At 35.1% G+C, this 14,173-nt stretch overlaps 1 long non-coding RNA gene across 1 annotated transcript; it reads left to right on the top strand.

The window, feature by feature from the left end:
• Positions 1 to 6,085: 6,085 nt before the first annotated feature.
• On the top strand, positions 6,086 to 13,885 carry LOC115288959. Its single transcript, XR_003907298.1, has 3 exons — positions 6,086 to 6,170; positions 11,853 to 11,988; positions 13,640 to 13,885. It is a non-coding gene; the product is annotated as an uncharacterized LOC115288959 (long non-coding RNA).
• The last annotated feature ends 288 nt before the right edge of the window (positions 13,886 to 14,173 follow it).

The raw sequence follows: 14,173 nt of genomic DNA, 5'->3' as shown, positions 1-14,173 counted from the left end.
CTCAAGGTCCTCAAGGCTTGCAGAAATGAGGAAAGTCTGAGAAAATAGCACTGCCAAGAAAAGCCTAAAAACACATGGTGATGTAATGTAATGTAAGAAGTCGGGGATCTTTAAATAGAGAAAAGTGTTAGGTAAAAACTAAGAAAATCTGAAAAAAAATACAGACTAAGTTAATGATGTATTCATATTGGCTTATTAGTTGTAACAAATGTATCATGTTATTGTATGATTTTAATCAAATGGGAGGACGTGTGGTATTTGGGAATGCCATGCTATTTTCTTAAAGTAGCAACCCTTTTCTGTAAATATAAAATACTTCTAGCAGGGCCTGGGTGGCTCAGTTGGTTGACCGTCCAACTCTTGCTTTCAGCTCAGGCTACGATCCCAGGGTCTTGGGATCAAGCCCCATGATCAGCAAAGAACCTGCTTAAGATTCTCTCTTTCTTCCTCCCTCCCTCCCTCCCTCTCTCTCTTGCTGCCTTTCTCCTCAACTTGTGCATTCTCTCCCTCTCTGAAATTAAATTAAAATAAAATAATAAAATAGAATAAAATAGAATAATTAAATAAATTAGGGGCACCTAAGTGGCTCAGTTGGTTAAGCATCCAGCTTTGGCTCAGATCATGATCTCACAGTCTGTGAATTCAAGCCCTGCATCAGGCTCTGTGCTGTCGGTTCAGGGCTTGGAGCCTGCTTCAGATTCTGTGTTTCCCTCTCTCTCTGCCTTTCCCACAATCACACTCCACCTCTCAAAATATTAATAAACATTAAAAATGTTTAAAAATAAAATAAAAATAAAATAAAAAATATTTATTAGTAAAATATATTGGCATACAGAAAAAACAAAAGCAGGAGTGGTGTTACAAATACATTTTACAATTCTACCTCACTTTCATCACGGTTTTGGTAACAGATTAAAAGAATAAATATTGAATGCTTATTTCTCAAATTATTTTAGAAGAGACATCTGGATTACATATGAAATTACCAGTATACTTTCTTTTTATTGGTGTGTGTGTGTGTGTGTGTGTTCCCAAGATGACAGAAAAGTTGAACAGTTGTTTCAACTTCTCTGCCACATTTACAAAACAATTCACAGAATATTCATGTAGGCCAATAAATATTAATCTAAGCTCTACACTAAAAAATACACTAAAACAGATTTCACAAACTAGTAAGGATTTAGTACCTGTTATTATAATCAACCCTTCTGATTCAAGTTTTACATTGTAAGTGAGGGGACATGAAATAATATAAAAATCATTCGAATTCACTCTTCATGTCTTCCCTTGCCAAGTGGCTGTTAATAATTCCTACTTCTTGAGAGAGATGAAATGTTATATTTCCTTACAATTTATGTTTTCAAATTTATTTTTTCTGTTCTCTTCTAGGATAACAGCTTTCACCCAAAACATTAAATTAAGCTTTAAGTTATGGAAGCATTTGTGAAATAACAAATCTGCATTCAGCTTCCTCCTTTCGCTGCATTACTGCACGTCATGGTGTCAGAATCTCTCTGCACACGAAGATATACTGTGAAACTTTGCTATCTGTTTATTGATGAATCACATAATCATTTAACCACAATTAGAAACAGAATAAATTGTAGCTGCTTCAAATTCTGTTAGCTCATGAAGACGTACTTGGATGTCAAAATATATTCGTAGGAAAGGAAAAAAATAGCGTAAGTCATTTAATTGCGCTGAATTTTTATATTTCACTAATGGGTATAATCACTGCTCCACTGACAGCATAAGTCATTTTTGTGCGTAGCAGAAACCACAGGGAAACGTATTTTATCCTTTATAAGCCGTGGTAATATGAATTTGTCCATGCCATCCACCGCCAATGAGCCAACTCTCTTTGAAAGCGATTGGTTTTCTGGTAAATTTCAAAATGCAAATTGTTATAATCTTAAAACTAATTTTCCTGGCACAAGATTTTACTCCCTTTCTTATACCTGGTACCTAATTCTACATGACGTTCCTCTGGAGACACTATAATAAAGTATTTTTCTGAAAATTTTTCAGGAGCGTTAAGCCTGACCTTGTTCATTTATAATAAACAAAATAACAGAATCTGGGTTCAGTCTATTCTTCGATAGTACTCTAAGCTGCAGTGTAGTGGTTAAGAGCACAGACTCTGTGTCTTTCTGTTCCAGGAACCAAGGTTCTGGTCCTGATTATCCGTGTGGCACTAGCCAACTTACTTAGTCCTGTTGCAACTAAGTGTTCTTATCTATAAATGCAAATCGTCGTACAGGTAAGTCTTCAATTCCTTATCTGAAACTCTTGGGTTCAGATGTATTTCGGAATTAAAAATTTTGAAAATGTTTTTGAAAGCAGTATGGTGTAGATATACTGCATTGTGTATGATTCCCAGAGGGATCCAGAACTTCTCTGCAATAAAAAAAATAAAAACATTCATAATTCCTCAACAAAGCAAACACATATACTGTTAAGTGAGATACATTAAGAATATAAGTAATAGGATGTTTATTCTGGTATTCAAAATTGAGGACAAGGAAGTGTGGGCTGGTTATAAATTGCCTTAGTATTTGGAAAGTTAAATTGGTTGTAGTATGTTAAGCCCTTTGACAACACCAGGCACCTGCTGAAGACTCAGTCGATTTTAGTTCTATGATGATCATGTCTAGTCTCTTCCTGACAAGAATCTACTGCTGCTGCAGAACCATCTAGTACTGCCCCCTAATCCACTAACCAAATATCTACATTTCTTTTCTATGCCTTTCATAACATTTTTTCTCTGATAACACTATTCACTAAGTTTGCCAACCAAGATAAATTCTACTTGACTTTAAACGAATTCTTAGAACTTTTAAACTGTCTTATTTTTTCTCCTCTAACTTAAAGGGCTTATGAATAAAACTTTCCTAAATAGTTAAATATATATGCAAATATAATTTTCTTGTCTTGGCTGTATTATACCTGTACCATATATCCATATAGATTCTTTATTATATTTATATAACTTATTTATAAATATTTATTTGGTAAATAAATAAAGATAACAAGTGTATTTTAGTAACATTTAAAATAAATAATCTTTTGTGATAAATGGTGTAATGTTATTAGTATATAAATAACTTAGGCCTAGACTATTTTGTTGACAAGTTAGATCCTACTGAGCACATATCTGCCTTCCCTCATTCTCTTCAGTTTATGCAAACTGTAAGCTCCTAAATTTTAAGAACAAGATCTTTTCCTTACATGAAATTCCAGAGAGCCCTAAACATAATATTATGTTATATGTTAATATGTTAATGACTTGTGCCTATATAACATAGACACCTACATCTAAACGAGAATTATATCTAATTTTAACTAAAAAAGTAGTTTTTAACAGATTACTTTAAAAATATATTCTAAAATAGTATTTCAAAAATCATATCCATAATTTATATTTAAAACTTCTAAACTATATTGAGTATTTTATCAATATTTATTTATTTATAACATATTATTATACCGACCATTTTATAGTAAGCTGACTCATGATCTGCTAATATTTTACAACATGATAAAGCTTCACTACTAAAGAGAAGTACTTTTGCGTAAGTTTTTAAGAGATGTTTAACAATGATGAAGTTGGAATTCTAATCTCTAGTTAAAAAAAACAAAGAATAATTGATTGATTTTACAACCATACTTGTTATATTCATTTTACATTCTTTCTTCATTAATGTTCTACAGAGGTATAATATAATAAAATTTTTAATGTTTATTTATTTTTGAGAGAGAGATAGAGCACAAGTGGGAGAAGGGTAGAGAGAGATGGAGAATCTGAAGCAGGCTCCAGGCTGAGCTGTCAGCACAGAGCCCGATGTGGGTCTCAAACCCATGACCTGTGAGATCATGACCTGAGCCAAAGTTGGATGCTTAACTGGCCAAACCACCCAGGTGCCCTCAGAGGTGTAATTTTTTGTATTATGTTGTGTCAGGAAAATTGGACTCAAACTTCCATTTTTCAATATTTAAAAGTTTTAACTGAGCAGGCATATCTTTGAAGCAAGAAGTAGGACAAATGCATTTTTGAGTTATTAAAAAATATTATAACAATGTATCTGTGGAGGGTTCCTAAGGCTTCGAAAAAACATTTGTGTTGATGTGTATGCATGCAGTAGAAAATAAGAGACCTTTTGATATTAATAGTTTCCTCACCAAGTCGGAAGATAAATTGAGACACTATGAAGTCAGAATGGTATGAAAAATAACCCATGAAAATAGCAACAGAGTGGGGCAAGTTGCTATTAAAATAGTGTTTGTTATAGTATAAAACTGGTAGAGACATTTTGACCGTTAAAAATTTTAAACATGCGTGTTAAGATAAACAAGCATATGGTTTAAAATGCACTTAATTTACCAACTTCTACTGAGATTTGCATTTCTCTGAAATCATATAATCAGATCAATAATTTTCTTTTGAAAATAAGGGTATATGTATGAAACATTTTGGAATACAGCACGTGATTTTAAAAGACAGGCATAAATTACATATGCTAACAATTGACCTTGACCCTATGTCAGCTCTCCAGGAACTTCATCTCCCTGAAGCTCAACTGAGAGCCAAGTGGTAAGTGAAAAATTACCTCTGAGAATTTAAAGTGATGCCACAGAATTTTCTATAGTTCACAACATTTACTTATGGAGGAGCCTTCATGTCCTCTACCAAGATTTACTCTTGGTAAGTAAAAGTGTAATGGCTTGATTGCTTCATTCCCCATCTTTTTTGTTTGTTTGTTTCTGGTTATATTTATATACATATATAATGTGTTAACACACAACGTTACATTAGTTTCAGGTGTACAACATAGTAATTTGACAAGTTCATACATTATTCTATGTTTACTACAAGTATAGTTATTGTTTCTCCAGACACATTGCTATTAGAATATCATTGGCTATACTCCCCATGCTGTGCCTTTTACTCCCATGACTTATTCATTCTGTAACTAGAAGCCCTGTATTCTTAAATCATATCAGAAGTTTCAATTTAGGAAAGAGACAGTGGTGCTTATTGCAGGGCACATTTATAGGAAGTGGTGAAACTGACATTCAGAGACAAACATGACAGGAAACCATAATAGGCACAATACAATGATCCCCAAACTAAATGTATGTGGGCCCTTGTAGTGCAAATGGGACATTTACTGAAAATATTTTTACACATAACAGTAATACCTGATAGAATAACTATTTTGCAGTGAAACATCATTTCAAATTGTTTCACTTAGTTGTGAAAAAAAGACCAGTTAAATATGTCCTGTTGATATATTTTGAAGGTAGGTATAGTCTTCCATCCCAATTAATGGGACATTATCCCATGGCCCATCCCTCACTATCTAAAAGATCTTGTTATATAAGCTCATCCATTGACTTGAGGGCACCAGAAAAATGAGGCTTTACTAGATGCTGAACAGAAATGCAATGACTCTTGGTGTTCTTTTTAGGTAATAAAATAACCCCTGACAAGACTGTTCCATCATGACAAGAACGTAACTCATTAGCCTGAGAATGAAATCAGCTTTGTGCCCTTCCTTGTGTGATTTTAGGTTTGTCCCCAAAGTTCAATTTCCGCACATATAAAAAAATGCTGACACCCACAACATTTTCATAGGGCTAGTATGGAAGTTAAATAAGATGAGTACAATTTTTGACTTTCATTAGTTCTTCAAGTAATGTCGACTTCCGTTTTTTCAGTTTTCACCTACAGATGCAAGGCAAACTGATTTTCCTAAGACAGTGAGAATACAGTCACAATCTGTTCAAAAATCTAGATGGCCTCTCTGTGAAATAAACCAATCTGACAATTCTGGAATAAAAATAGCAATCATTAACCATTAGAACATTTACGGCAACTCTTTCATTGAAACTGAAATTCACCCATAGTCACATTGCATGTGCCGGTAAGGTATCTTGCATAGTGTTTCCCTCATCTTCTTGTGTCTCTAAGTTTGCTAAAGAATGCTACTAATCTAATTCATGCATTTTACGCTGATTTCTAAGGTAGGATTTGGCCTCCTCCATTATTTGTGAGGAGCTAATCAGGGTCAAAAGATAAAGGAGACTTATGGAATGTGATCAGACACTGCTCCAGAGAGATAAGAATGTTTTAAGTGACTATTGTAAGGACAGCCTGACCACAATTTCAGGTGAGAAATGAATAAAGAATGGGCATTTGCAAACACTAAGAAAGTAAAGAAATATGAACACAAGAATGTTAAAGGGAGGGGTGTTTTTTGACTGCAACACACACATACAAATTAAACATTAAAACAGATCCTTAGGAAAACAACTTTAAATTTTAAATGCAAACCATTGGCCAAGATGTATTAAAAATCCATTAAGCATTTTGGAAGACAGCTTCTGATTTTTCAGTGTGTCTAAGCTTTAAAGAATACATGTCAAAAGTAAAAAAAGAATAGTGTTGATCAAAAGGCTGAATTTCTTGTAAAGAACATATGAAAAAGCAATAAATGAGAACAGAGCTTTTCATACAACAGTAATTTGAAATATTTTTTTCAAATAGAATATGCATAAATCTAGAGGGAATAACTTTACATGTTATTGAAAGTTAACACAGCAGTGTCTCTATTTCCTCTGCTCATTCCTATCCCATGTGTCTCTTATAAAGCAATATAAAGAATACAAAAAGAATAATCTCTATATTATCCATCACCGTGCCTCACCCCAAACCATCGAGACATTACATATGTGAATTTAGGATTCAGGATATTGTTTCTACCATTATTAGCATGATAATAATGATGTGTAGAACATATCTATTTTGCTAAATATTTCCTTCAACATCACCAACAAAGGGTGTCCTCAGTCCTCACAAAGGGTTCCTATATGTTTTGCGGGAGAGCATGGATCTACATTTTCTTAGTAGTTCGTATATTAAAGTCATGAGGTTAGCAGAAAACATTTTCCAAGAATTGTTCAGCTCCTGTTAACTCTACCTCATGCCTAAGTCCCAAATGTAAGCAGTTCTGGGGACTCATCACTAGGTTTGATGCGAACACACAATAATCAGGTGCCAGGCAGGTCAGTGCTTTGCTAACTCAAGCACCATTGCTAGTGTGACCTCACTCTATGGAAAATATGATACACAGCTTAATTACATAAAATTGAGTTATCATCCATAGGGATAATACATGCATGGCCATAAGCCCGTAAGTCATTTAAATATCCAAAAACAGTAGCCTTTTCACAGAAATGCAAGTTTGAAAAAAATTTTTTTGAGTTGAAAGATTATTTAAGCACATACTTAAAAAATATATTTATAAGGAGGCACACTTCACGTCGAATGCACATATCTTTTCGGTTTACTGAATTGTTAAAATGGATGAAGTTTGCAAGTGGAATAATTGAATATGCCCACCATCCAAACAAGAAATAACACCTTTTCAGTACCCAGAAACTTTCCTCAGGATTCTTATCATTCAATTTCTGCCATTCCCCAAAACATCTAATGGAAACATTTTTTGACTTTCAAAATCAGCAAGAAATTTTGTATCTTCTTGGCCACCACACAGTGGAATTACGCAATATATAATTGCTGTGCATATGTGGGAGTACATTTGCTAAACAAAGTTTTAAGAGATTCATTCATATTGTATATTTCAGAAGGCTCTGTTTGTTTACTTTTCCTTTCTCATTTCTGAACCCTAAGTTATTGTATGAATAGACGCCAATCTTCCAAAGAGTTCTTTGACCTTGTTGTACCTTTCATGCTTCTGTGAGCATCCCGTTGCTCTAAATCTTTGCCAGTATTTAGTGTTGTTGGTCTTATTTCAGCTATGCTAATGACATCTGACGCTGGTTTTACATTTGCGATTCTCCAATAACTAATTATGTTGAGCACTTTTCCTTTTGTTATTGACTATGTGCTGTTGGATATATCTTTTCTGCCTTGGGTCTGGTATTTTATTTAATTTTATTGGGTTGATTGTCTTAAAGATGTGTGGGGATGCCCCATATGTTCTAAAAATAAATTTTTATATGTACTGTGAATACTTGCTCTGTCTGTGGCTTGCATGCCCTTTTTTTTTTTAAATTTTAAATGTTTTTTTTTATTATTTTGAAAGAGAGAGAGAGAGAGAGAGAGAGAGAGAGAGAGAGAGAGAGAGAGAGAGAGAACATGAGTAGGGGAGGGACAGAGAGAGGGAGAGCTAGCAGGCTTTGCACTGTCATTACAGAGTTCGATGTGGGGCTCGAACTCACAAACCGTGAGATCATGACCTGAGCCAAAGATCAAGAGTCAGAAATACAACCAACTGAGTCACCCAGGTGCCTCTATATACTCATATCTTAATAGTGAACTTTGTTAAAGGACCACAAAATCTCAGATTGGGTCTAATGTAGGTATTAACAATTGATGCTTTTCTGAATATTTAACTTTTAAATCAAAAGAAACATATAAAAAGTAAATTTATATTAGATACATATTCAAAAGTAGCCTCAAGCTAAATCCTAAAGTGTGTACTAAAAGTTGAGTCATCAAAGTTACAGTTTGTATTTGGTAATTACCATCAAAACGGGCAATAAAAATACATTTGAGGGTGGCTCAGTCCGTTAAGTGTCTGACTCTTGATTTTGGCTCAGGTCATGATCCCATGGTCTTGAGATTGAGTCCTACATTGGTCTGTGCCAACAGGATTTTCTTTCTCTCCCATCCTCTCTGCCCCTCCTCTGCTTGAACTGTCACTCTCTCTCTTAAAGTAAATAAAGAAACATTAAAAAAGAGAGAGAGAGAGATTCTCAGCAATGACTATTAAAAAAATGTTTTCTAACCCCCCAAAGAATTCATTTCTTCAACTAAAATTAAATTTTGGGGTGTTATTCCTTCACAACTGTACATACACTTATAAACTGTCCAGCTTTCATAAGTGATATTGTTTTGCTTATCTATTTGTGTATAATGAGCTACCATACAGCTCAGTAACTTAAAACAGCAATTATATTTTGCTCAAGATTTTATGAGTCAAAAAAGATTTTATGGAGGGAAGGGGCTCATCTAGGCAGTTCGATATCCACTGGAATGGCTACTGGTGGGACATCTGCTTCCAACAGAGCACTCTCAACAATACGGCTGGCATCTTTGTGCGCTCGGATTCTTTTTTTCCACAGGGTGCTCCACCCTCCAAGGCCCACGCGTATGACCAGAGTCTCCCACAACATGGCGGTGTTAGAGGAGTTAGATTTCCCTCAACAGCAGCTGTATTCCCCTTGGGATGTTTCCAGGGACCTAGATGGAACCTGCAAGCCTTCTTAAGAACTAGCCTCATAAATCCCAGTGTTTTTCTTTTTCTTTTTTTTTACTTTTTTCAACTTTGTTCAGATATAATTATTACTTGAAGTAATAGTTTGATAGCTTTCTTATGAATTATAGTGACATAATACATTTGTCAACACTTATTCACCCATTGATAGAAAAAAATTTTTTTGCTTTTATAGTTTATTGTCAAGTTGGTTTTCATGTAACACCCAGTGCCCTCCTCCATGCCCATTAACCACCTTCCCCTCTCCTCCACCCCCATCAGCCCTCAGTTTGTTCTCAGTACTCGAGTCCCCCATGGTTTACCTCCTTCCCTCTCCCCAACTATTTTTCCCCCTTCCCCTCCCTCATGGTCTTCTGCTAAGTTTCTCTTGTTTCACTTATGGGTGAAAACATATGGCATCTGTCCTTCTCTGCCTGACTTATTTCACTTAGCATGACACTTTTGAGTTTCATCCATGTTGTATTTCTACTGCATTTTTTTTTTTTGGTGCAGTAACCAATTGATCTCATTTGTCAGGGACTTTGCCAGTTTTAGAGCTTTTCATTTTCAGAGAGGCCCTAAAATTCCAGTAAACCTGAATGGTTGGTCACCCTACCTATATGTCATCCACGTTATGAAAGCTGGCCTAAGTTCAGGGGAAAGAGGATGTAGATTCCACTTCTCAGTGGGAGAAGTAGCAAAATATATGTGGCCATGTTTAGGTTCTCACAGTCCTTCATAGGACTATAACCAATGTAGAATCCCAACACATTCAAAATATGACCATTATAGTAATTACCTCAAACTTGAGGAGGAAGTTTTTATCAACTAAATGATGTCCAGTATGGATGAGGCTCTTTGGTACCATATCCTCAAGTGTGGTTCTTGTCCATCTGAGTTCTGATTTTACAGAGAGAAACAAGTGGCTTGACCCTCCCACTCATTCAACATACAGTGCTGAGTCAGAGAGAGGACAATTGCAATAAACACTCATAATAGAAAAAAGTCATGAATGGAGGTCCCAAGGGCTCACTGATCCATGAATTCTGGAAGTTAGCTGGAAATACATGGCCATATTGCCTAGGGCTCAATCAAAAATTTCTGGGAATGGTTTCCCATGGCTCTTGGACTTTACCTTCTGGACTCTTGGGTTCACCCTTTGAATCATTTCTTCTTCTGTTTAAGAAATGGCTTGTTTTTACAACTGTGTAGTTTTCTCCAGACTGTTTCATACTTACAGAAGATTGGGAGTCCAAGTCTCTTCATTTGGAACTGAGTCTGTCCTTTGTGAATCAAGCTGTTAAAATTTCTTTAAAAACTCTGTCACCTTCCTGTGTATCAAATTATAATCATCTCCACTAGACAAAATCACACCAATGTTTCTTTCCAGGCTTTTCTTTATTTGGAGCTGAGTATCAGAGTGCTGTAGTTAAGATGCTTAGAAGCATTTTGTCTGGTTCAAAGGGTCTACAAAGCATGCCATTAAGATTCAGAGAGGTCTTTTCTTCTAGTAGAGAGGCACTAAGAGGCACACCTTTAATAATCTTACTATTTCCACTAGGAAAGCACACGTATCTTATTGAAGTCTCAATAAAGAATTTTAAAGTGCTATTATTGAAAGCTTTACCCTGTGACCTTGCCTTACAGTAAATCCTGGATTGAATATTTTTTCAGAGCTCAGAGGATTTTGCCAGTAGAAGAAACCATGAATGAGAACAAGTTTTATTTTTATTTATTTGGTTTATTTCTTTATTCTGGGAGAGAGAAGGAGAGAGCTAGGGAGGGACAGACAGTGAGGGGGAGAGAGAGAGAAAGAGAGAGAGAATCCCAAGTGGGCTCTGTGCTGTCAGTGCAGAGCCCAATACGGGGCTTGAACTCATGAACCCATGAAATCACAACCTGAGCAGAAATCAAGACTAGGATGCTTAACCAACTGAATCACCCAGGGGCCTCCACAAAATTTTACTTTTGAATCCAGCAAGTCTTTCTTACTTTATATTTCCTCTGCATTCTGCTTAAACATGGAAAACTCACTTTTTTTCTTCACCTCCCTTTATCCATGTTTTATCATATGCAGCCAAAATAAATAAAAAACAAAAACCAATTTGGCCTTTTCACCATCTACCTGAAAATATCCTTAGCCAAATGTACAAGGGTCCCTAGTTATATATTCGATTTCCTTCATTGCCACAAACAACAGTGTTGCCAAACTACAGAACAAGGTGTTTTGTTTTGCTTTGTTTTTTCCAGTGTTCAGTACCAATTTCCTCATGTCCTTCAAGCTCTCACTAACTATTTCCAACACCAACAAGGACATTTAGGGGAAAAAGCCTTCCAATTAGGCAACTGGCTTATTTATTCATTCACCAATTAGTTTGTGAGAGTTTATCATGTACAAAGCCCCATAGGAAGTGCTGTGGGAAATGTGATGTACTATGCCTGGGTCTTGAACACCTAAATTAACATAACAAGAGGTAGAAAGTGATAAGTGCTGAATAAAAAGATGTTCAGGTAAAGTTCTAAGGGATTTCAGAGGAGAAAGATTTTGTTCTGTTTTGTTTTGTTTTCCAGCTGAATTAAGGACTTGGTCTACAAAGATCAGGAGACAAACATTGCGAGTCAGCAGGGAATTTCTTTGAACAAAGACACAGACGTGTGTTCCGGAAACACTGAATCTGTTACTTTGGGTGAATCATAGAGATGGACGGTAGGAACGGGAAATAATGCAGGGAAGAAATGGAGCTGGCACTATAAATATCAAGCTAATGATTTAAGCATATTTTGCTAATAGGAGATAGAAAGTCATCATTGTTATTATGTTTAACTTTGTTTTATAAAATTAATCTGGAAGCACGGGGGGAGCAGAAAGGATCTCTGTCTTTAGTTCAGAAATGGCTTTGAGGGCGAATCATCGAAAGATGGCAGCAGGAATGGAGAGAACAAAGAAGATCAAAGAGTATTAATCAAGTTTTCACTGTAATTCATTATCTCTGTTTTCACTCTATGACTATCTCTCTATCCATCTAAATGAGCAATTCCTCATTATGTGAATTGATACCCAACATTCTCATGATTATTGCAATATATTTTATGAATGCAACTACCTGTTGTAAAAATGTAAATAAAGGAGTTAGTTTCAGAATAGGCCTTGGATCTGGAAAGCTACTTTAGTTAAAAGGATTTATCAGCAAGTTTTCAGTTATTCAGCTGCTAATGAGTTTCTGAAGAGAGGATCATTGAGATCAAGGGATGGTGGATGATGACTTCTAGAAAACACTGCTGCTTCTTGTTGACTGGAATCAAGATACAATTAATCATGCTCTTGACTTCTCTCTCAAAGTCATTGCCAGTCCCAGTGACTTAAATGTATGTAATGTAAAACCATCCTAGACAGTTTTGAAGTTAGACCGCTTTTGCTGTTGGACATGCCTAAAAGTAAAAAGCGTCTTAATTAATTTTAAATAAGTTTTATAAAAGGAAATACATCTATTCAAGTGACTTCCTTTCTATTTCTAGTTTTTCTATATGTGTAATTTTTCACACAACGAAAGGGGACTTTTTTTGGATCACATATCTAGTGATAAATAGCTCTTTAATCTATCAGTGTATTGGCTTTAGCTTTGATCCCTTCCACCTATTAAAATCAGTACCTGAGGGGCATCTGGATGGCTAGTTTGTTAAGCGTCTGACCCTTGATTTCAGCTTAGGTCATGATCTCAGGGTTTGTGGGTTCGAGTCCGGCATTGGGCTTTGGCTTGTCAGGGGATCCTGCTTGGGATTCTCTCTCCTCTCTTTGTCCTTTCCTCCCCGTAAAATAAATAAATTAAAGCTTTAAAAAAATCCTTAAATCAATACCCCTTAAAATGACCATTATTAACATCCTGATTTAAAGGCTTTAGTCTCTATATTCTGCCATTAAATCCAACGTGTGTGATTTCTAAATGTAGCAGAATGCCACCCCAATATTTGGTCTGACACTAAAGCAGAAATAACACGAATGGTTTAAATTATATAGAATGCTGATTATAAAGAAAACAATACTGCAATTACATCATTAAAAAGAAAAGAGGATTAAAAACTTTTTTTTTTCTTTTCTAAAGGGTTGCCTTAAAGTAATTGATTTTTAAAGAGGCAGGAACTTATTTCTTTTGAGGAAAGCCTATCTCTTGTTTTTTTAAAAATAATTTTAATTTATTTGGAAAGATAAACATGAGTTAAACCAATTATTTTTTCAGAACTGTTAAGTATTGGTATTTATTAATCTTGTGGGTGATATTTGAATCAACATCAAAAATGTTTTTCACGATTTGAAAAGAGTCTGTTGTATAAATATTCTTTTAATTTTTTTCTTTCCTTAGGTATACAGATTTCAGATATCAGATTTCATGTTTAAATTGTCCAAAATACATCTGAATTTAAAACTATGTGGACAATACACTATCACTCTCCTGAGTGAAAAACAAAGGAGAACACATGAAAATCAATGAAGTACTGGAAATAATCCCAAATGATATTTAAAGAATGATAAAATTTGGAAAATAGAGTCAGCACTGATGCTTACTTGGCTAAAGATCTGAAGCTTGGAAATAAGAAATAAAAAGGATCTAAGCCAAGTCACAAAGTATCTAAAACTAAATGAAACAGTACAAGCATGTGTAAGTGACATTTTTTGATGAGTGACATTTTAAGAAAAGTAGAAATGCATACTCTTTCTAAAAATGGGAGATAGATGAAAATATTTAGGACTTAATCACTCCTAGGAAGTACAGGGTACACTCCGTCACCCTATTTGCCCTAAGACTGTACATGATTTCCTTTTTTCATTGCTCAGTTAAGCATAAATTCATAGATTTCATGGTTAAGAGAGCTTGAGATGAGATGCTGGTTGTTTC

This window comes from Suricata suricatta, chromosome 4 (genome assembly GCF_006229205.1).
Source record: "Suricata suricatta isolate VVHF042 chromosome 4, meerkat_22Aug2017_6uvM2_HiC, whole genome shotgun sequence".
Classification (NCBI taxonomy): Eukaryota; Metazoa; Chordata; class Mammalia; order Carnivora; family Herpestidae; genus Suricata; species Suricata suricatta.
The sequence above is the reverse complement of the archived record's forward strand: the minus strand, read 5'-3'. Positions and strand labels throughout refer to the sequence as shown.